This window comes from Eublepharis macularius, chromosome 9, assembly GCF_028583425.1.
Source record: "Eublepharis macularius isolate TG4126 chromosome 9, MPM_Emac_v1.0, whole genome shotgun sequence".
Classification (NCBI taxonomy): Eukaryota; Metazoa; Chordata; class Lepidosauria; order Squamata; family Eublepharidae; genus Eublepharis; species Eublepharis macularius.
The window spans coordinates 56,152,500-56,177,381 of NC_072798.1; the positions used below are offsets into that span (position 1 = coordinate 56,152,500).

Genomic DNA, 24,882 nt, shown 5'->3' on the forward strand with positions numbered 1-24,882 from the left:
GCGCCATTGATTGGATGTCCATCCTGTTGATTGTATTGACTTATTCTATGCAATCCCCCCTTGAGTCTCCGTGAGAAAGATGGACTAAAAATAAGTAAGCAAACTTTTAAAAACCAATGTAATGTTCCAGTGGACTCCTGTTTTATTTCGACATTTTCTTAGACGGCTCGTTCTAAGAGGAATAGCGACAGCATAGGCTAAGGACTCTCCCAAGAGCCTTTTGCAAGAGTGTCCTGACGCTGAGATCGCTGTCGCTCAGGGCTGCAGCTGGCTTCGGCCTGACCCTAGTCTCCAGCGCCTTCTCTACCAGCCTATTGCCGCCCAGCGAACAACCGCAGGGCGCGGGCAGCATTTCCTACCCAAAGCCGCCCAAAGCGCGCGCGCGCACACACACTGCGCGCCCCCCCCCGGCCCACTCCGTCTTCCTCCCGAAGCCCCACCCTCTCCCCCCCTCCCGCTCCAGCCACACTCGCGGTTGATGCTGGAGCTGAGCGTCACTCCAGCCTCGGCGGCGCTGCAGACATGGCGACGACGCTGACAGTGGTCCAGCCGCTCACCCTGGACAGAGGTAAGCGCGCCGCCCGACGCCGGCGCCCTATCCGGCTTCCCTTGCAATGGCAGGCTCGGAGGACGGCCGCTCTCCCCTTTTGCCGGCTGTAGAGAGTGTGCTCCTTCTGCGTGTCCCGGAGCCCCATCCCTGAGAGCACAGCTTAGTGCCTTCCTTTGCCTGGGGAGGCTGTCTAAAGCGCGGGCTGGATCCCATTCCCACAGAAGCAACACTGGTCTGCCAGCGCCAGCACCAGCAGCGCTATTGGGGTTCCCTGCTTGTCTGTTGCCTGACTGGAAGGGCAGTGGAGAATAATACGCCGCTCTCCGAGGTGGGATAGCTTTTCCTCCATATCCTCTCTGGGCTTGAGGCAGCTGGAGGGGCCGGGCAGGTGAATGCGGATGTGGAATGAAAAGGGGAAAGGGCGGGAAGGAAGGGTGAAAACTTTACACGAGCGAGCCGGCTGCGTTTGCCTTCATGGTTAGTGAGAAAAGGAAGATGAGTAGTGTTGGAGCACCAGGACCTACGCCAGGAATGCACTTTTTAAAGAAATAAAATAAATACAGCCCCCATATTCTAGATCAGTGATCTTTCAACATGGAACACACTCCACAGAAAGAAGGAAGGGTGGGGGGGGGGGGTCTGCTCTTTTAGGACTTTTGGACCCCTTTGCACTAAGCAGGTAAAATGTGTTAAGGGGTTTTATCATTTATTCTCATAGCCTGTGGCTATTGGTCTGTGGTGTACTCTGATTATTTGCATCATTTATTTATTTTTACTCATAGCTGTTGCATAGGATTCTCAGTTCATCCTTATTGTACAGTTATCTATGAGACCTCCTCTACTGTCGCTACAGAGGTACTACTTGGACATTTGCCTTTCTGTTAGATTATTTTTTGGTGAGTGTTTCTGCACTTCTCCATAAAGCTGACACTTCTGCACTTCTCCATAAAGCTGACAATCCACTGTCAAAATGAGAAAAGCTCACAAACTGGTTTGAATGCTAGCTGTAGAAACACAACAGTCAATACTATATTGCACTGTGGGGGGTGAATCCTCTGATAACAATTGGCTGAGCTGGGGCCATGGTGCAGACTACTCTTACATTCCAAAGCTGTCAGAATGTTCACAATCCAATTTCTGTGAGCGAATGAAGAGCTGACAAAACCCCACATGGGAACCTCATCCGTGGGAAGGAGAAACTGGATAAGAAAGCTCATTGGAAGAAGGATCCAGAAGGTAGGGAACCCAGGAGTTAGAGAACCCAATAGTGGGATGTTTGAAGGAAGTGAGAAAGTGGGGAATGAAGTGTAATAAAGGCGCCAGGTTGACAGTCGTGGGGATTGTGGCCTAGGAAGCACAGGAGTAGGGCTGTAGTGCAAGCCTATGGATAATTCCTCAGAACTAAGTCCCACTTCAGAAATGTTTGGTGCCAGTTAAGTGTGCATAAGATCACAACTCTAGAATGATAGGGCATCTGCCTTCAACAGTTGCATATAAAGGGAGAATTTTAGTAGCTGTGGATTTCATCATCCCTATATCAAGGACCACTCATTTTTAAATGAGCAATTAGGGCCAAAATGGAGTAGGATGAGATTGGCTTCCGGATTTCATGTGCTGATTTTAACTAACCAGTCCATCCCTTTGCTGTTGGCTTCTAATTTGGTATTACTGCTCTGAGCATTGTATATATACCTAAAAATATCTTAATTGTGCTTGGCACTGATGTCTGTTCTTGTATCATTTGTTCATCTTTGAGACTACAACTGCAGAACCCTGATGTACTGCTGTTTGTTATAAATAACTTACAGGTAGATATGCTATGGTTATGTTTAAAAATTGTAAATTTTCCCTGCAAACCCAAAACTACATGGGGAATTTGAAATCTGTTGGCAAAATCAGTAGTACCCCTCATAAGCATTTGCCCCCAGGGAACGTTACAAAAAAGAGTCAACTGATCATCTTATTTGCTCTGACACTGCTTGTGTGCATTTTAATGAAATAAAATGAACTCTCTTTCTATACAGCATTCAAAGGTCTTCATGCTTTTTGTTTTAAATCAGTACTGTGTGTGTGCCTAAGAGCCATCTAAGAGTTTCTAAGGCTTCTGTATCACTTGGGAATGAATAAAGTCAGTGGTTTGGCTATAAATATGTTCTCTGTCAAGTATCACAAATGACTCCAGATACAAAGCATTTGGAGATTATAGATGACTATTCCATGAAAAAGAAATCTGTTGATCTCTGTTTAAGTTTAAATTCTAGAAAACCTAACTTCATCATATCCTGATAAAGACCAGAAGTATATTTACTACATTTTTACTAAAACTTAATTTCTAAAGTGTATCATCTAGGGCACATAAGGAACAATTTAGATAAAGTAACAGCATTAAAGGAAAGAGAAAACACTGCTTAAGGAGGATAGGGTTTTTTGTTTCTTCCAAATATTTAGAATCTCGGTGTAATCTGCAGTTCTACCCCAGTGCTGACTACATTAAGCAGGATAAATATTTCCTGGCAAAAGGTTTAACAGATGGCAATCCATTAGGAAGCACAGCTTTTTAAAGGAAAGCATTGCTACTTAAAGGGAGTAGATGAAAGTTAAATGTAATTACAATTACACTTTCTACACTCTGTTGCAGCTGAATTTTTCATGAAGGTGCATGGAAAGGAGACACAAATGTATCACCATATACATTAAAATATAGGTGAGCATTACTGAAAACTTTGCACACCGTTTTAGTAAGTTTCAAGATTGGGAGATGAGTCAAAATTAAATTAGTGTTTTTATCCTAGCAGTCAGTCTGAAGCTTTTACAATTTTAGATTTTGCAAATTAAAATTTTTTGAAGTTTTGATTAGAAATAAAGAATCCAATAACAATTTGATGACCTACATCTTTGCATAATATAAATATATTATTATGCTTGAAGCATCAGTGTTGACCGTTGTTATTGCATGAAGTGATGCCACCAACATTCAGTAATAGTAGCCAGCTAAACACCGAGAAGAGAGGGACATTCTTCCAGGATTTACCAATTGTTGATTCTACTTACGTTTCCTAATTAGACCAAACTAGTAATAAGGTTTAATGCTGGCCATAATTCATCCTTCCCAAATGTCAACAAATTCTTTCGTTCCAGTGTACTTAAAGTAGGAGATGGGAGGGAGAGAGAAATTTGATTTGCCATCAGAAAGAGAAGTTATCCATGCTGTGTTATATTGGTAAACCCTGTTGGCCAAGATAATGACAAATGATCATCGTACAGCCTAGTCCTATGCATATCTAGGAGTCTGACTCTTTGGTCCTGCCCACGTTCTTGCACGGGATGATGCCAGCCATACAGCCTGGTGCCACAGGGCCCTACAAGAAGCTGTAACTGAATGGGAAAACACAGGCTCAGACAACAAGAGATCTTGAGTTCAATCCCTGGCTGCAGACTGGCAGAGGAAATGGCTTAATATTGCATTGATTTAGTTAATTAGAGTACATGATGCAAGGACTTCATTCTAGGAACTGTCTGTGGCAGTTTGCTCTTTGAATGATCTTAATTTTGTCCAATCCCCTTAATCTAACCCTGGCTCCTTCATATTCATTTGGTTGCTAGTATGTGCTGATTATTTTCCCAACAGACCTTGTTATCCATCCCACTCAACCTTTTTACTTCATGCAGCCCAATTATGTGTATATATCATACTAGGATATTATCATACCAGAGGGACAGTGAACTGTTGCAGGTCTGAGCCCTTAACGTGGTGGACTCTTGTGTCTATGAATAATGTGCAGAATTTGCACTCCAGTGAACTGTAGTTGTGGAAAGCCCCCCTGTATCCTAGACTATTCCAGCAAAGGTAAGGCAAGAGAGTTTGGATGTGATTGCATTAATCATCAAAACACCAGAGAGACAGCTGAAATGTAAAGCAGGACAGAGAAACTAGGTGGCTAATTTTTTTGTTCTAGCAAGGCTTCTGTGCCCATTGAAAGTAGCATAACAGACAATGAAGAGGTGCAACTTTTCCTAGCATTGCAGTCTTATTCTGGGTATGGCCACACCTGTTACACTGCCACGTGCAATCATTTTCAGAGATCCAGAAGCTCTTTTATCTTGCTAGAACAAAAAGGTGGCAACCCCGCGTAGGGACACCAGGTTTCCCACAGGACACAGTTGAAGGCCTTTTGCGGTGATCAGTATGGCAAAAGACAGAAATGGGGAACATCTCTTGCTGCTTTACATGTTGAATTGCAGCCTACTTGCTTGGAAAGATATTGGAATAATGGGTAGAGTCTTACAAAAACGGGGGAGGTCATATAGTTTCTTAGGAGAAAGTGTCTGTATCCATACTTATGGACTTGGCTGCCATGACTAAGAGACAGCTCTGAGGTTTAGGGAAGGGTTCAGGTGCAGAGTGAGAACAATCGGAGAGAGACAAAAATAGTTGAACAACACACACCTAAACATTAAGACAGTGATGTAGCTTCACATTCTTGTCAGTATGCTGACAACATCCAACTTTATTTGTTGATGGATGGCCAGCTGGGTGCCGCTCCAGATAACTTGACCAGGGCTTTGGAGGCTGTTACTGGATGGTTAAGGCAGAGCCAACTGAAACTGAATCCTGCTAAGACAGAGGTCCTGCACCTGGGCTGCAGGTTGTCAGGTTCTGGGATCCAGCTACCAACCCTTGATGGGGCACCACTTGCACCTGTGCCACCGGTGAGAAGCGTGAGTGTGGTCCTTGATGCCTCCTTATGTATGGAAGCCCAGGTCACAGCAGCTTCCAGATCAGCATTTTTCCATTTCTGCCAAGTTCGACAATGTTCCCCCTACCTCTCGACCCACAACCTAGCTACAGTGATCCATGCAACAGTCGCCTCTGGGTTGGACTACTGTAACTTACTCTATGCTGGGCTACTCCTGGGCCTGCTTCGGAAGTTACAGCTGGTCCAGAATGCAGTGGCGCGTGTTTTGACCAGGACTCCATTCTGGTCACATATAATACCAGTATTACACCAGCTGCACTGACTCCCAGTGGAATTCTGGATCAAGTTCAAGGTCTTGGTCTTAACCTTTAAAGCCCTTGGTGGACTGGGACCAACATATCTACAGGACTGCCTCTCACGCTATGTTCCCCGGAGGACACTTAGATCAATGGATAAACATCTCTTGGTGGTCCCTGGCCCCAAAGAGACCTGCCTTGCCTCATCCAGGACCAGGGCCTTCTCAGCCCTGGCTCCCCCCTGGTGGAACTCTCTGTCTGTGGAGATCCAGGCTCAGCAGGGAATTGTTATCTTTCCACCAGGCCTGTAAGACAGAGATGTTTTGCCAGGCATATGGTGGTTGAGGTGGATGGACTGTGAGAACAGCCTCCTGCCATGAGGAGGTTTACCCCCTCTTCTGTAAACATTTAATAGCTGGCCATCCGGCCCCACAGATTGCTGTTTGGGTTGTGCAATATGTGTGCTGCTATCTTTTAGCAATTGTATTATATATTTATTGATGTTTTTATTTGGTTTTAAAGTAATGTGTTTATGTATTCTATATGTGTTGTATTCCACTGAGCCCATTCTCAGGGGGAGTGGATTAGAAATATAATTAATAATAATAATAATAATGTTGTAGACACTTAGTTAAATGAGAGGAGGCAAGGATTAGTTTAATGAGAGGAAATTTAAAATTCAAGCCCAGGAATCACTTTCTTTAATTTCTGACACCATATGTATTTTTACCTGCAAAACAATGTTGCAGGACTCTCCTGCTATGTAGAACACATTTCCAAAATAATGGGAATTTTAATCACTTTACAGTTTAATCTCACAAGCATTGCCATTTAACATGAGCTTTGCTTGGAGCTGGCCTGGCAGAGCAAGGAACGTACAGCAAAGCAACTAACCAGGAGATTGAATTGCAGATGTTCCAGGATTTAAGGGATTTGGAAGGCAAAAGATCATGCGGCACATAGTGGGCAAGGATGAATGATGGAGTATAGTAAGCATAGCAGAGTGTAACAAGAGAAGCAAAACATATCATTAGCCACAGGCCAATGCCAGCAGATTCATTAAGTGCCAGAGTGTAGTGATTTCATTGTAAGTGTTAAAATCAAAAGTGCCCTGCGCAAATAGGTGCCCATTGACATGAAAATATCTGTGCATTATTTGAGAGATGACTGTGCTTAGCGTGGGATGCTTTGAGTCCATTGAAGAGAGTTCCACCAGTGAAATATAACTGTTCTTTGTGCAGAATCTGAAGGCAGTTAATTTGCACTTATCTATGGAACAAAGTTACTTAATTGTGGCCTCATAATTGTAACACCCAAAAGTAGGTTAAACATTTGTTAACATCGTGAGTGGGAGACAAAGGAAAGGGATAGCTTCCCAGTGTAGCATCCCATCTTGTTAATAATACTGTACAGTTCCTTATGCAGACCTACTCTGAGTTGTGCTTCAGCTGTGGGACATAGCCTTTTTTATCAAGCAGAAGATCAGGATACCCAAAGACCTGTCCTTACTATGACTACAGAAGTAAGAAGCTGGAAGCAGGCTCTCCAGTTGCAATTCATGCCCTCTGGGAATGGACAGGAGACGTGCATGACTAGGTATCTAGCAAAGTCTGCACTGTGAGGAAATTCTTGGGTGATTTTAGAAGATCACTTATTGCACTGGAAGCCTCCGTTGTTAATTGTAGCTGTGGAAGTTGATGAGACACAGAATAGATTCATAGATTAAGGTGGATAAGCATATTCCAGGGAACTACTTCCTTTTTTGCTTTAATATCAAACCTTTGTCCTCCTGTAACTTCAGACATCACAAGGCCTAAGAAGTTGCGGGGGGGGGCTGCTAAATGTGCCCTCAAACCGTGGGAGACTTCTTCATGGGTATCATCCCCTCCTATTTATATGCACCTTAATTTTCTACATGTGTATGTTATGTGCCATCAAATCACCTCTGATTAGAGGTGGGCATGGACCAAAAAATGGACCAAAATTTGACACAGACTAGCCCAGTTTGGCATTTGCGAACAGGCAGGTCGTGGGACATGCATTTTTCAGGGACGCAACAACTTTTGGGCCGGTCCATTGATCTGTGAAACCAGATATCCCGGCACTGAGCCATCAGTTCCTTAGGCAACATAGAGGAGTTGCCTGCAGACCTTCTGCTGCCTTTGGAACACACCAGTCTTAGCCCTGAAAACTTTGATAGACACCTCTGGCTGCCAACCAGAGAGTTCCCATTCTCTATGAGAGCAGGCACTATATATCACACCCAGTGCTGAGCCACGGTTTCACTTTCCAGCTGGTTACCAAGGGAGGAACTGCTTGTTGCAGAAGTTTTTTTGGATTGCGCGAGACGGAGGCTTGGGGCTTGTGTTGCACCAAGGCTCTGGGAGCAAGCTTATTGGGTTTCCTCAGCTGAGGGCTCACTCTTCTGTTTAATATTTTTTTCTTTCAATTCTTATTTACTTGTGGGGTGGTGGGCTAGCCTAGGGCTGTGCCCCAACCCAGTTTCAGAGCTGCAGTAAGGCTCTGGGTACAAGCTTATTCAGCTTCTTGAGGGCTCACTCTTCTGTTTCATTTTTTTTCTTTCTGTTCTTATTTGATTGTGGGGTAGTGGGCTAGCCTAGGGCTCTGCTCCAACCCGGTCTCAGGGCTGCAGGAAGGCTCTGGGATCAAGCTTATTGGGCTCCATGAGAGCTCACTCTTCTGTTTCATTTTTTCCTTTCAATTCTTATTTGATTGTAGGGTGGTGGGCTAGAGCTCTGCCCCAACCCAGTCTCAGGGCTGCAGTCATGTTCTGGGACCAAGCTTATTGGGCTCCTTGAGGACTTACTGTTCTGTCTCCTTTCCCCCCTTTCAATTCTTATTTGATTGTGGGGTGTTGGGCTATCCTAGGGCTCTGCCAATTGCTGCAAGCCAATGCAAGTCAATTGGCATTTACGGCTCTTATTCTATCTACTGGAAGTTTCCTGGGGTCAGCTGCTTTGGGGGTCTGTAATTCAGACCTCCAAAATGCAATCTTGGCCAGACTTGGGGGGTAACTACCAAGAGGGCTCCTATGGATCAAGCCAGTACAAAACTAAACAACCATTCCCGTAGTAGATATAAAGATTTTCTATGTGTACACTAAATAATTTAGAAATTTTTATCTATTTTTATAAAGTGCAAGTGCTTAAATAATAAGTGCCAATATACAAGTTAACAATAACATCAGCCACTTTCTCAAAGTAATTATTTGCAGAGGTCCTTAAAACAACAATCTAATCATGTAACTTATCTGTGCTCAATGACCATCAATAATCCACATTTGTCCAAAAAATACAATTTTTCAAATAGATCATATATACATGGGAGAATTAATACAGATGTCCAATTCTCTAATACAAATATATAATGATAAATAGAAATTACAATAAATAGATTCTCTAATACAAATGCACATTGGCGAATAGAAAAATAGAAAGGCTAAAGTCCATTGTTTGAAACCATTCCTGAAAAGGGTGGTGGAGGTAAATGGTAACTTGGGCCTCCCCTGTGTTGTAGTACAGTTTTCCATTCGTGTTTCTTCTTTGTGGCTATATATATATATAACTGAGCTGTTCTGCTTCTTCCCACAGGTACATTGGGTCATAGCACTTCAAACAAATCACCTCCTGCTCAACATCCACACAAACTGGGGGGTGGGGACCCCTCTACACCCCAATGGTCTGGGTGTATCAAAATTCCCAACAGGATGCTAGCTACTTGCCTGTTTCATAACCACTTTCTCAAGGGATAACTTTCACTTTTCTCTGTTGTACAGCCGCATTTGTAACCGTTCCTTCTCTTGGTCACCAAGCTAGTAGTCCCAGCCAAGCCTCCCTGTGTTGCAGCCTACCAAGCCCTTCTCACTTGCTCTTGGGCAGGGCTGCTTCCAGGGGCTTGCTATAGTTGCTCCAGCCATAGGTGGTCCCTGTGCTGCCCACTTAGGTGTGGGGCCCTCAGCCCCAGACACTCATATACCTCACAGGGTTGTTGTGGGGATAAAATAGATGAAGGGAGACTGATGTAATCTGCTTTGGGTCCCCATTGTGGAGAAAGGCAGGGGATAAATACAGTAAATAAATAATAAATATAGGTGGAGATGAGGGGACAAATAAAATGTAGGTTGGTAGGTAGATGGGAAGGAAAGAAGGAAGCAGAGAAAGGTGAAGATATGGGAGTTGCCAGGAGGAGAAAAAGATGGAATAGTATGGGGAGAGGGATACAGGGGAGAGTGAGGTACCTCTCTCAAGTTATTGCAGGTTCCCTATAACAGCTCTGCGCCCAACCCAGCAGCTGGCACTGCTCAAATTGGCAAAAGTTTTCCCATGGAGAGGCTGCCATGGATTGGGAAGGAGGGAAAGATGAAGATTGAGGGGGAGGGGGAGATAAAGGGAGTGGGTGGGCAAAAGAGAATGAGGCCATGGGGTTTTCAGGAAAGAGGAAAAGGAAATAGTGGGGAGGAAGAAATGAGATGCCCCTTACCAAGTCTTCCATGTTCCCCATAATGTGGGGAAATGTCACTCTTTTTCTTATCTTGTCTCTAAACCTCTGGTTATCTCTCAGTACATCAGAAGCAAACCTTCATAATACACAAAGTAGGAAGGCAAGTATACAACAATTCCTCGTCATGCGAAAAGGAGGGGGGTTGGGTGGTAGAGAGGGAGAGAGACACATCCCTTCAGTTACTGTTTTTTTTATTTGTACCTCCTTTCCCTAGGTGAGCAGTAAAAAGAAGCTTGTTCAGTTCTGATAATGCGAATAATTTTGAGAAAGGGATTGAATGTAGTCATTCACGTCACCTCTGACCCCATCCCTGTTTAGAGCACTAACCATTTGTTAGTTGAGGAGATTACACATGCAGACTACTGGCATATATGAGGATCAAGAGAATGTTTTTTAATTCAAACACACATGAAAATCATCAGAACAAAGCTAGGAAGTACACAGAATGACGAGTAGATGGTCTGATTTTCATAATGATGCTTCTTCCTTACACTTAAATTATTTTTCCTCCTTTTTGAACAAAATTAAATCATAGTCCCATTGCGTTTATGTCATATTTGCTCTTTCCTACTTTGCATTTTCATAGTAATAATATCCTTCTTAAGAATATGAATCTAACATGTAAATTAAAATTTAAAGTGGGAACTTTTGTCAAAGTTCTGGTTCTTTTATAATGTATAGAGTTGTTAAAATGAATTCCAGAGTGTGCTGAAAGTCATTAGGTGCTAGCAAAGTAAAAGTGAAATACAGTGTTAAATAGAATTAGAAAAAGATAAAGATTAATTATCCTTCCCTAAGCAATTGTCCCTATGACATCTCTGCAAATGAGATTTGCCCATGAGATATGGTTCTCATATAGGAAGCTGTCAAGTCAGTTGTTAGTGGGATGATATAGTAATTTACATAATAAACATATCTGCAAAAATAGACAAGTGTATGCGCATGGTTAATCAAAATATTTTCTCTTAAGAATTCCTGAGGCATTTGGCTTAGATTATCATTTTGATTGGACCAGCTGTATTGGTAGATTTGGATAGCAAGGTTTCAAGGTAAATAACATTCTAACTTAAAAGCTTAGCATCTGTAGCAACCCCCCCTCGCCTTCTTCCCTGGGGTTTTATAAACCTACTTTAGCTACTGGCTAAAGTACTATAAAAAGTACTATAGAAATAAAAGTGTTGTCAAGAACTTGACAGGCCACAAAATAAATGGTAGTTCATGGACCACAAGTTGTACTGGCTAGGGTTATTCTGAAATAAACTATTACCAGCAGTTTTTGGATCAGTATCTTTCAGCACATCACCTAGCTAATTTGCTATTTGTTTTTACAGAGTTTCCATTTCCCTTCACCCTAAAGTAGAATTCACCTTTTAAGAGCCTGACATTTCAATCACTGATGCTTTAGCTTTGTAGCTTAAGAAGGCATCCAGGGTATACTTAATTATTTTACATGGAATCATGACAGTGTTCTTCAACATTACATTTTATAAACAAAATACAGAATTGTATGTCAGCCATGAAGTGGTCCAAGATAAAACTGTCCCCAGGATCCCTTTAACCACTATTGAGTTCCATTTCTGAAGTTATTTCCGCATAGAAGAAAACTTAACATTCTGTCTGGAGTTATGTTTAGCATCTGTAGCAACCAGTCTATGCTAACTGGAAAGGGGGGCAGTTGCCTATGTTCTTTCCCGCCATTTTTGGATAACTCATCAGAACGTTACTGCAGCTACCCATTCTTGCTTCTGCTTCACTCAGAGAAGCAGACATTGGGCAGGTCTGGGATCTTTAGCATCGTGATTGTAGTGTGAATGGCCAAAGGTGCTACACAGGGCCCATTGGCTTTAGAAGCAAAAATGTAGTAAAACTTACATTACAGAAGGGATATTGAGCAGAGATATTTTCCTAACTAAAGTATCTTTTATAATTTCATAGTTCCATACCAAGACTAGTGCAATTTCTCTGCATGGACATTAGGACAAGCAAACTAAAAGCTGAGGAGAGTGCGGCATGAACAGCCCATACCTTAAGGAGCAAGGGATTAGAAATTGGAGAACAGGAAAATAGGCAAGTTCCTTGCACCTCCTTCCCTACGGGGAGAAGCAGATCCTTCTCAAGCTGGAAACAATGCCTTGGTTGTGGAAGCAGCCAGGACATCACAGCCAGGCACTGAGGTCCTTAATGTTTTTTTTGAGGAGGAAGAAACACAGAATGTTTGTGCAGCATGGTGGGTGTTACTGAAGCCTCAGCATGCAGAATCCAAAGACCAAAAACAGGCTTTGGGGATAATAATAACAACAACAACATTCAATTTATATACCGCCCTTCAGGACAACTTAATACCCACTCAGAGTGGTTTTCAAAGTATGCCATTATTATCCCCACAACAAAACACCCTGTGAGGTGGGTGGGGCTGAGAGAGCTCCAGAGAGCCATGACTAGCCCAAGGTCACCCAGCTGGCTACAAGTGGAGGAGTGGGGAATCAAACCCGGCTCTCCAGATTAGAGTCCCGCACTCTTAACCACTACACCAAACTGACTGAAGAGATGAAGAGAGAGAAGAGGTGGGATGAAGAGAGAGAATAGGGTACCACCACAATTTTCTCTCCATCTACATTGGGGAGTATAAGGAAGAAAGAGGAAATCTTGGGTGAGCTCCCCATGGTGCCTGAGGGATACAAGAATATTCAGCATCGCCAATCAAAATGGAGATGTCTTTCACAGTTGTTGTCTCAAGTACAGAATGTGGTCGCTAAAACAGTAGACCTGCAGCAGACCTGTTTAAAGCATACCTGCACACATTGTAATCTGTTGAGCTGAAATGAACACATCCCACCAGGCATGGATACAGCCCCCTTAGAAGGCAATGAAATTCCTGTTTGGTTTTGCTCCTGGTACTGCCAATAGAGGGGAAGGGAGGTTGCCACATACCTTGTAGCCCACAGAAACATTTTCTGGCTTGTGAATCACAAACTACATCGGGCTTGGCTGCTTGCTTAGCTTCAGTAAAAACTTCCAAAAATACTTCATCTGTGTATACACTTCTCCACTTCTCATATGATTGGCTGACTTAAGATTGCAGCCTAAAGCAATATGCATACTTAAAGTAACTGAACGTGCAAAGTTGAAGTTGATCTTGTTATTACAGGCAGAAAAAATGAAAATCACTGTGGGATTGGAAAAGATCCACTATGAAATTTGAAAATTGTTTCAGAATCACTCCTCTGCTTAGCTAGAACATAAACATGAGTCATAAAGTATGTGTCCATCCTTGACCTTTGCCCTATTTTTATATATTCAGATGTTGCCAGAGCAATTGAACTGTTGGAGAAGCTACAAGAATCTGGAGAACTACCAGGACACAAGCTACAGTCCCTTAAAAAAGTACTGCAGAGTGAGTTTTGCACAGCTATTAGAGAGGTATGGTATTGAGGCCTTCGTGATATTTGTGGGGGTTGGAAATAGTGTTGCATTTAACTGGTCAAATAAGGAGCAAAAGCTACTGAAGAGTCTGCCTGTGTCATGTAACATCACAGTCGTATAAGCTTTGATCTAACATTATTGGATCTCATAGGATATTTTGTCAGCAGTTATGAATATATCACAAAATCTTTCTGAAGTCTCAGTGATGTAGTCATTTCTATCACATTGGTCATTAGAAAGACTCTTTGCAGAGAAAGGTAATTCATTGGTTGTTGCCTAGGTAAAGAGGTATTAGTTGATTAACTATATGAGTTTTAATGATTAACTAAATGCATAAATTTACTTAAGAACAAAAATTCTTTTTAAAAAGGTGAACACTTTTTAATGACATTGTGCTTATGTACTGTTCTTCTGGACAGATTCTTGTCACACTCAGAGTGGTTAACAAGTCAATGTTGTTATTATCCCCACAACAGACACCCTTTAAGGTAGGTGGGGCTGAGAGAGCTCTGAGAGAGCTCTGACTGACAAGGTCACCCAGCTGGCTTCAAGTGGAGAAGTGGGAAATCAAACCCGGTTCTCCAGATTAGAGTCCTGCTGCTCTTAATCACTACACCAAACTGTAGTTCATCGTGCATGTTTTGTAATGAGCAACATAGAAGAAGCATTGCCTTCTGAGAGAGTTATGTGCTTAAAAAAAATTCATTCTTAAATGAGTTCTTCTGCCTCATTAATTAGAAGAGGTGTCATTTAGATCAAACTATATAAACCACATACCTAAGACCCCTCCATCACCAGTGTATTTCTGATGCTGGCACCTCTCATTCATGTCCTATGTCTATTCTACACAGGGAGAATAAAACAAAACACTGAAGCATAGCAACAGAGTTCATAACAACCCTGATTCAAGAGCAGGAGTACTTAGACAGCCAGCTGGCTCACCCTAATGTGGCCAATGGCCATACTCCTGATATCAGGGCACTGTGCCCATTCATGGATTACACCCAGGGAAGGAGCATGGTGGAAGGACCAGGAGGAACCTTGGAGTGAACATATTCCAGGGAGCTTTGCAGATGTGGGTTCTTTTCCCTGTCTGCATCCATGTCCCCTTTAGCCACATGCATACACTGGGAAGGAAACATGGCCATTCTAGACGCAACTTTCAATTGCTTCTGTAGCTCAGTCAGCAGCAGAGGCAAGGCTAATGGAATGCCCATGACCTTTCCCACACTAGGGTTCAGATCTTGGGCTGGGCACAGCTCAGGAGCACCAACGTTTTGCCAGACAAAGAGAATGCAGACACTGGAGAAGCAACAAGGGAACACACTTTCACAATGGCAGTCCTATCAACCTCTCAGTTTTCAAAAGTTGCCTATGTGGCAAACAAGAGCCATGGGTTCAGGACAATGCTAGCAAAAAATACTCACTTTTTGATCAGCAGCAAGTCAGGCAGCAACAAAACTGCAAGGAGATGCTGGATTAATAAAACCTACAACTCACATACTTAGCAACACTCACTCAGCAGGGGGCACAGGCACTAGACACAGTATGAGTTTTCCTCAGCAGCTCTGCTTTCAACACCAGCCATACAGAACAGGGCATGAAACACTGCAGAGAAAAGCATAGCAGAGTGGAAAGACACAACTATGGCAGACACCAGACCTTGCTTTGACTTCCTGATGGAGTTAACCCTGAGAGTGTGGCGATTCAAGCACAACTGAGATTTTGCCCCATCGAACACAATCACTTTGAATGGGCTGTTCATGTTGGCTGCTCCATATGCAATCATTTTAGCCAGCAAGCCCTCTTGTGCCATCTTTCTGCTGTAATCAGGAGGTTCATTACCATGACCTGTTGCCTGCTGTCTGTGCATCTCATGCGAGTTGTCTGGCTTCTCAGACACCAGCAGTGATCTGGGGGAGTGTGCAACCTGGAGGGCCTCCCCCTCTCACTTACAAGAGGAAACCTGTGCACACGTTGGGCCAGCCCTTCCCAGTATGAGCATGCTGAAGACAGCTGTTAATATCTTGCATGGGCTGTTGGGAACCTTATGTCTCAAGTCCAGTTGCACAGAGACACAGCTGAAGAGCAATTCACATATTTACTGAACAGCATCAGGAATACTGAAAGTAGGTCAAATGAATGGAGTTGCCAACTCCTTTTTTCCAATATCAAAAAAGAAACCTTAAAGGTCCACAAAAATGTTTTTAAATTTTTAAAAATTTTGAATTTATAAATTTACAAAATTTTAATTTTTCCTACAAAGTGCAAGATGCAAAAGTGTCAATATGCAATATCCAGTAAATATCCAAATTTTGCACGGACCGGGCCGGTTCGGCGTTCACAAGCTACTAGGTCATGTGACGCACATTTTTCCATGGATGCGACGACCTTTTGCTGGCCCATCAGTCCGTTGGTCCGTGAAACCAGACATCCTGGCGCCAAGCAATCAATTCCTTAGGCAACATAAGGGAGATGCCTGCAGACTTTGTGTTGCCTTTGGAATACACCAATCTTAGCCCTGAAAATCTTGATAGGCAGCTCTGGCTGCCAACCAGAGAGCTCCCATTATTCTCTATGAGAGCAAGCAGTATATATACCCTGTGGTTTCACTTTCCAGCTGCTTACTGGCTCAGGAACGGCTTGTTGTGGGAGTGTTTTTTCGGATTTCGCCGGAGGGAGGCTTGGGGCTTGTGTTGCAGCAAGGCTGTGGGTGGGAGCAAACTTACTGGGTTTCCTTGGCTGAGGGCTCACTCTTCTGTTTAATATTTTTTTCTTTCAATTCTTATTTGCTTGTGGGGCAGTGGGGCTAGCCTAGGGCTCTGTCCCAACTCAGTCTCAGAGCTGCAGTCAGGCTCTGGGTGCAATCTTATTGGGCTTCTTGAGGGCCCACTCTTCTGTCTTCTTTTTTCTCTTTCCATTCTTATTTGATTGTGGGGCAGTGGGCTAGCCTAGGTCTCTGCCCCAACCCAGTCTCATAGTTGCAGTCAGGCTCTGACTGAGACCAAGCTTATTGGGTTTCTTTGGCTGAGGGCTCACTCTTCTAATTTTTTCCCCTTTCAATTCTTATTTGTGGTGTTGGGATAGGGCTCTCCCCCAACCCAGTCTCAGAGCTGCAGTCAGGTTCTCGGACCAAGCTTATTGGGTTTTCTTGGCTGAGGGCTCTTCTTATAGCACCATGAGGGTTGGAATGAGGGGGAAGGGTGGTCAGTGGGGGAAGAAGTGCCAAGGATGACCTGGTTGCTCATCACCATCAGTGTCCTGAGGACTGGGATGTCTCAGAGGCAGAGCCTCTTTCTATGGATCTGCTTTTGGGGCTCAAGGAGGAGACAGGAGAGCTCAGTGTTGCCAGAGGAAGAGCAGCTGCTAAAACTTTTTGAGGCGGGATCTCAGGGTGCATCAGGGGGTCTTGGAGAAACATCCAGCTCCTCTACATCCTAACCTCTTGGGGATGCCGCTGCCTGTACTCAGTCCTCCTGGTCCAGCCCTGAATGACGTGTCCCTTGAAGGCATTGTCTGCCTGGCCACAAGCTGCACCTGGTCATGGCAGATGCTCTTGGGCTGGGTAGCACCATCAAGCTACCCTGGGACCAGGGAACATTGGAAATGCATGGGTTTTTGGACAGCTTTTGTCATCTTGGTGCCCACTTTTCCCGCAGCATTAAGTCTTCCTGCCAGCTGTACAAGAAGCAGGAAGGGGATCTCAAACACCAGCTCTTCCAGGACATGCCCACTCATTGGAACTCCACCTCCCTGATGATAGCGCATCTGGTGGAGCAAAAACACGTGTTGGAGGACATCATGACCTCCAAACCTATTATTCATGCGGAAAGGGTGCTCAGCATCAGCTCCATGAACTGGCTTCCAAATGGTCCATGCCCTGAAGCCGTTTCAGGACACCACGGACCTCCTCTTCTCCTACAAGTTCAGCCTGGGGCAAGCTGTCCCCCTGATCCATGGGCTGTACCGGGCGCTGGCCAAAGAACTGGAGCAGGGGGAAGCTCTTCTCCCCTGTGTCAAGGACGTGGTGAAGAGCAGCGAAGGGTCCTCTTGAACAGAGGAGCACAAGTCTCCTTCCCCCAGGCATGGGGAAGGATACTCTCAAATAGGGGAGCCCAAGTCTCCCTCCCCCAAATTCATTCTCCTCTCATAGATTGTATCTGTCCTCGTGTCCTTTAAAAGAATATTTCTCCTATCTCCCCAAAAACATCTCCTTGACTGTCCCCTCAAATAGTACTACTCTTCTTCCCCATTCTGGCCCCAGAGCAGGTTTTCTGCTCCCAGGAACCATCATCATTCTGGGGGCTGTAATTCCATTTTCAGAGGAAGATTCTCCAACTCCATCCCACATTTTCATTGCAACTTTTTGGTGCTGAAAGCCAATGCAAGTCAATTAGTGTTTGCAGCTCATATTCTATGTACTGGAAGTTTTCTGGGGTGGCCACTTTGGGGGTCTGTAACTTGGACATCCAAACTGCAATCTTGGCCAAACTTGGAGAGTGGCTGGAGAAAAGCCTGCTGAAGACTCGCTGCAAGTTTGGCATCTCTGAGTGTGAAGGGGTAGTCCTTGGGCCCCCGGAAGTGATGGACCACAGACCGACAAACCAGTCCATGAACCGGGGCAGGTCCATGAAAAGTTTGTAGTCTGTGGTCTGTGAAACAGGCCATGATCCAACAGTCCATAGTTTTTTCCTGGTCCATGTCTGCCTCTACTCGAGTACCAAGGCAATAGCAGTACAGAGAATGAACCTTTTTTAAACGAAGGAATTTCTTGATGGCTAGTGGAAACAAAAAAGGCAGCATGCATTAGTGTAATCTGTGATCTGCAACAGAGCCCTTATTTTGAGATAGTTCATGTTTTCAGATTGTTTTAAAAGGAATATCATTCCATTTTAGTAAATAATTGTCCTCACTACAAAAATGTATGAGTAGTTATTCTGATAAAGGCCTTTCATATGACCTACTAAATGCCACTTTAATTGATATTTGAGCATATTAAACACTCTTGTATAGCTTATCCATTTCACTAAAATAAACATTTGCTATCTCTGCAATTCCAGTAGAATAATCCAATAATATTCATATTCATTTGTGAGATGTATTCTGGAAAGCAGCCAACATGTAACCTTTGTAACAGGTGCAAAATCCAGGAAACCAGAAAATTACTTAGATTATGATTAGGTGTTGGTTGAACGAAAAGCTATCTAGTTGGACTTTGAAAAAAATAGTGTACAGTTGTCCAAATGAAGCTTTTATGGGCTATTGTTTAGCAAAAATTATTTTCTTCCATTAGTGCAGAAAGCACCCTAAATTCACTATTAAGAAACTTATAATTAGGCATTTAAGCTGTAATTGGTAAATTCTGAAGATGTAGCAATAAAACATATGCCAACTGGCATAAATATGGCACTCATTTCTCCAGCCTTTTAAAAATATCTACTGTTAAAGGAAAAAATGGAACTCACAGAATACAGCTTTCTGGACTGAATGCATGGTAGGGCTCACAAATGTCAAGACTCTTGATTATTATTATCTGAAATGTTATAGTTTGAGAGTACAAGAGTGGGCAAAAAATGCGTGCTGGATTTCAGTGGTGTTTTATCTCACTTATTTCAAGAACCTTTGTTTACTGAAGGTCTTGAGTCGTTCCTGGCAGTAATTTATTTATTAGATGTTTGTCACCTCTCCAGAGTACTGCTGGAGGACCAAATAAATACTCCTCAGAAGTAATAAAATGGTATCTAGCACACACTCACCTGAATGCTGTTCTGTTCCCTGGTATTTCATTGGCCCTTCAGACCAATTCTTCAACTCTTCAGAAGAATTCAGTGGAATGTAGTAAGAGAGTAGAAAAGAACATTTGAATGACCATGCCCATTTTTTTAGGACTAGAGCTTAATCGATCTGATCTCAAAACAAGAGCAGGATAAATTAAAGAAACTTCATTGTAAGTCTTTCATGTGTTTCTCTTAGCCTTCAATGCACTCTGATGTGAATGCTCAGTTACAAAACATATTTACTGCATCAAATGTGAGCAGTGTTGGTATTTTTATGCTTACCTTCTTCCCCTACATGGCAATCTGGCTTCCCTGTGCCGTGTGGGAGGAAGAATGATAATACAGGTAGGTGCAATTTACATTTGAGATTATGTATTTACATTAGGGTTGCCAGGCCCCCTCAATCTCCCAGCGGGAGATTGAGACCTGGCTCTTACCTGGAAGGGGAAGTGCATGCGTGCTCCTGCAAGCGTGATGATGTCACTGCTGGGAAGTGACATCACCATGCAGCCTGTTTGGGCACGGATCGGGCCCGTTGTGGGCCCCTGTGGAGCACAGGAGCATTCCTGCGCTCCGCAGGGGCCCACAACAGGTCTGATCTGCGCCCAAATGGGTCTGATCCATGCCCATTTTGGCATGGATCAGGTCCATTTTGGCACGGATTGGGCCCATTGTGGGCCCCTGCGGAGCGCAGGAATGCTCCCGCGCTCCACAGGGGCCCCGATCCAGGCCAAAACAGGCCTGATCCTGGCAGTTGCTGTGCACGGGGGCGCGCAGCACCGCAGGGGGCGTGCATGGAAGGTGCATGCCCCCCCCGCTGGTCAGGGAGGGAGGGGCAGGGGTGTCAGGGTGGGAGCGGGGAATCCCCCGCCCCCACCAAGGGTCTGGCAGCCCTAATTTACATAACTGGCTGTTACTAGGTTTCCTCTCGGGCCATAATTGTATGTAAGGCAAGAGCTGACTGCCCATTAATGTTACTGGGAATATTTGAAGTGGTCTGGTGCCCAGGGGATGCCAACCCTGTTCAGTGGTCTCTTGGCCCTGTTTCCCCATCCTTACCAGGAGCTTGTAATCTCAGACCTCCCTGGAGCTGCTTTAGCTGTGCTCCGCCATCTTTATCAGCCAGTGAGGTCACTTTCTGGCTTAACTGTCGCCCTGGTGACTTCTTGTGACAGGCCAACAGAGAGACCGATGTTTTTGCATGGTTGTCAGGGACAACCAGAGAAGATGGAAGGGGTGGAACTTTGTCCCTGACAGCTACATAGGCATGTCAGCAGCTCCTTTGCCCATCCCAAGCAGTTGCCAGGGTGACATCTTGAGATGGGAAGCAGGTCTTATTCCCCTCCAGCTGCTCTTCGGCTGCATCGGGGAGGGGCTGTGGCATTCTTTTGGCTCATCTGAACTCGGCCAGGAGCACCACCTGCCTTGGTTCCAGCTCACCCCCACCCCCCATGACTGAAAGTATTGTAACAGTCAGCTCTCAGCAGGGCATTCAAACGTATGAAAGCAAAGAATTTTAAATAGCACTGTTGGAATTAGTTAAGAGCAAGTGCTTTGTTTCTATGTTTTTGTTTTCATATTTATCTCCCAGTAAAGTTATGTTCTGTGAAACATTTGAGGGTATTCCGGGCTTCTTCTCTGCTTGGTTTGTACAGCGGACTAGTAATTTCAGTTTATTTTGACCTGAACTTCCCTGAGAAGGATAAAGAGGTCCCTCCTACACTAAGAATTGAGGACTAGGGATATATCTCTTTGAAAAGAAATAGATAATCTGCTCTCTCCATTTTTCTATGGACAAAAGAAGAATTAAACATACATGAGCACAGTCCCTGAGAATAAAAGAAAGAAATTAAAACAGTGCCTTAAGAATTGTAGAGGAAAGTATAAAATGTTAATTGCCATGGTAAAAGCTATGCAATTTGAACTGGGATTATAGTGGATCATGGTTTGAACTATCCCCTTTTACTTCCCTTTCTTGCTGTGCCTGGACAGTTTATTTTTGGCAAGGATTCTGCTTCTCTTAGCAGAGGAAAGCAGAGATTCAGAAGTGCACTTCTTGTCCATAGATGGACAGACGTCTTACGCTTGCATCAGGGGCAAAGGGTGTATGTGCATGATTGTCAGTGGTTTTGTCCTGTGTGGGCACAGCCCCAAGCATCATAGGGTGTGCAGAAACCATTCCTGCCCACCTCCTCCCCACTCTATATCTCTAAATGCAAGTTGCTTACAAGGCAATTTTGGCATCCGTCTCCCTTCAGGCCTTCTGGAGCTACTGTGGTCTGATCCAGCAGGGCTCTTCTGATATTCTTAAGAGCAGGATTTGGAAGCAAGTCACTTCGTTCTCTGCCATCCCCACCCCCCACCCCCCGCTAATGTTACTAAAAAACCATTTAAAAGCTCCAGTGCTGGTCTCCAAACCATAGTAATAATTGATCAAAAACATAAATAATTGTGTCATATTTCATATGAGACTCATATCAAAATTACTATCCACAGGAAACATTTATTCCTCTTGGAGGAATTCTTTTAATAGAGTTGCATAACAAGCTGTTGTTGATTTCTTTTTATTCTGAAAATTAGGTGCAGGCTCCTTTGTTAGTTAAACGCAGAATATATTCACAAATTAATGATACACAGACCCTCCTCCAAACCCAATAACAAGGCTATTAATGGCTGTTGTTCCAGACCAGTAGATATCATTAAAATTGTCACACAATTTCCTTCATTAGCAGAACTGATTTTCTTAAACAATATCTATGTTGCATATAAAACAGGCTTGGAAAGGTGATGTGCTCAGTATAATTAATAAGAAGAGAAAATGAACACCCATCTTCATGTTCACTACATCTTACATCAAGTTATGGTTATGTGCTTGTTGCAGTCCCCTGTATTCACAAGAAGGCCAATGGGGAGGTCAAGAACAAAACACACTACTGGAGGGTGTGGGGGTGGAATCCTTACTGCTCAGGGTAACCACCACCAGCCCCTCTTAATTAACTCTCAGCTGAGAAACTGAGTATTAAGCAAGATGGCTGCAAGAAGTCTGCTCTGCAAGGTAGGATGCCTGCAGATTGAATTCCCCCCTCCCAAAAAAAAATTATTTGGTAGATGTAGCCGAATAGGCCAAAGTACTGGGTTTAGATTGAACCCCCAAACCCAAATAACACCACAGAAGTATAATTAATAAAGTTTATTAAGAAGTGTACAAAAGATTATAAATATAGAAACTGTGCAAGACAGGAAAAATAATAAAACTAAATAATTACTCTAAAATACTGTACAGGCTTTCGCACAGATGGTACCTTGTCAGGCTAGAAGCTAGGGTTACCAGCCTCCAGGTGGTAGCTGGAGATCTCCCAGAATTGCAACTGATCTCCAGGCCACCTGGAGAAAATGGCTGCTTTGGAGGGTGGATTCTATGGAAGTCCTTTCCCTCCCCAAACCCTGCCTTCTCCAGGTTTCACCCCCCAAATCTCCAGGAATTTTCCAACTTGGAGCTGGCAACCCTACTAGAAGTGCAAAAGTTCAAGTAGTACTCCAAAGTCCAAAACCCAGAGACAAGAGTCTTGGACTGACACCTGTCCTAGTAATCAAGTCCAGAGCTCAGAATGGCGTGTAAGCAGCAGGTATACCACCAGCAGCAACAACAGCACTTAAACTAGATTGAAGACCTTTGCTTTATGCCAACCTGCCCACAGCATGGCCTGATCCCGCTTCACCAATCTGCGGGTGTTACTAGGACATGATGTGACCACATTCCTCTGCAGCTGATGCATATTCACAATCAGAGCAACTTTTCCTCACTCAGGGTTCCTTGGGCTAAGGAGATGAAATGCGAGTGCAAAACTCCCTCCTGGTCTCTGGCTTTGAAGCTCTTTGATCTCATGATCTAATCTGCATCTTTGTGTCTCCCATCTCATCCCTTATCTTCTCTGGGAACTGCAAAGTGATAGTGACTGTAATTTTCCACAGATGGCCCTCCTGTAGCCTAACCAGGCCCCAAAGCCTGAATTAAATATTTGAAAAACCAAGAAATGGATTAAGAGGCCAGTTTCTTGATGGTGCTTTTGAAACACCAAATTAAAGGGCTGTGTTGCTATTCATTTTGAGATTATAAATGAAGAATGATTTAGAGAGAAAGGAACTGCTATTGTTCAGGACTTTGTATATATGGTTGAAGCAGTATGTCTCTGAGGGAACATCAGTATGCAGATTTAATTGATTTAAAATAGCTGAGCTTGCATGCCTAGAAGAGATAATAATCCTTACATGAACAGTTTGGCTATCTGAATTTTCCTAGGTAGCTAGGGTAAGTTGTGTTTATAGGTAGAGATGGCACTTTAGTGAAGCTGTTCATAGGCCCATTAGTTTTATGTACCTCTGGGGGCAGGGGGAAGAACTGTAAATTCATTTTTGTTTTTTAAATCCCTGAAGTCTCATTTAATACAACTTCCTGAACTGTGGTGAGTGCTTCCTGACAAAAGCTGTTTACCCTCTTATAAAAGGTAGTTATGCAGCTGCAGCAGCATAATAACATGGGGTTGGATCCAGACAGCTTTTCCACATGTGAAAAGCGGGGGGGGGGTGTCTCTGTTGACACAAAAATACCTTACTGAGGATCATGGGATTTGCATTAAAAATAGCCATATAGGACTGACACTGTAGTTAAGAGGGTAATTGGTTAAGACTGGGGAAAAAAGATGGCTGGATCAAATCCACAAAGAGGTCTGATTTTCTGTATGGGAAGTAATCCTAACTGTACATTTGTGTGGATATAAATTTTTTTACTGTAATGGTTGCATTGTTTTTTTTATTCTGTAATCTTCCTTGAGCCTCAGTGAAAAAGGCAAGCTATAAACAAAGAATGAATAAATAAATAAATAGGACCAATCTGAGCAAAAAGAATAGCTATGCTGTCATTCCTGAAATCTGTCAATAACAAGGAAAAGATCCAATAATGGAAAATACTTAAAATTAACAGACATGTCTCTTTCTTTTCTTATGTGCTGTGAAGGACCTCCCTTTGTAATGTTTCATAACATCTTGTTACACCCTGTTCAGTTTAAGATGATGGCACCTCTCTTCATTCCATTCAAAGTCCATTGGTATATGTCAACCAAAGTGTCCTGCCAGAATTACCTGTTAGGATTTTAATCTTGTTGGATGTATAATTTCTGTAGGATTAGATGTAAGTATTTTTAGGATAGAAGTAACATTGAACTCCTAAAGAAGTGTCGGGTTGTCATAATTCCTAGCAAACCCAATGCTATCCTTTGATGTTGTGAAGAGAGCGTGCATTGGTTCCTGTATTGGTCTTTGAACTGTTGTTTCCGTCAGGATTGTGTATTTTTCATCATGAACTTGCTTGTCTGTGTAAAGAGCCTCAGTAAGCTGTGTCCATCCTGTGTTTTGTATCTGCTGATCAAAGGCCAAGTAGTGCTGGCCAGGATGTTTGGACACAGAGTCTCTTATACTCAACAAATTTTGTTTTACCACATTTCTACCTGTGTTTATTTGCTTAACAATATGAAATGTAATTGTTCCTGTTTCCCTTGCTGAGTCCAAAAAAACACATGTAGTCCAAGATGTTAATACAACATTTAAGAGCAAGTTGTAGT

The 24,882-nt window shown here is 43.4% G+C and overlaps 1 protein-coding gene across 1 annotated transcript in view; it reads left to right on the plus strand.

The window, feature by feature from the left end:
* The first annotated feature begins 532 nt into the window (after positions 1–532).
* LIN7A (lin-7 homolog A, crumbs cell polarity complex component) overlaps positions 533–24,882 on the plus strand; it is a 51,646-nt gene continuing 27,296 nt past the window's right edge. Inside the window, exons 1-2 of the mRNA XM_054988985.1 lie at positions 533–568; positions 13,366–13,484. The gene's annotated coding sequence lies outside the window, so the exon portion shown is untranslated. The remainder of the gene's footprint in view (positions 569–13,365; positions 13,485–24,882) is intronic.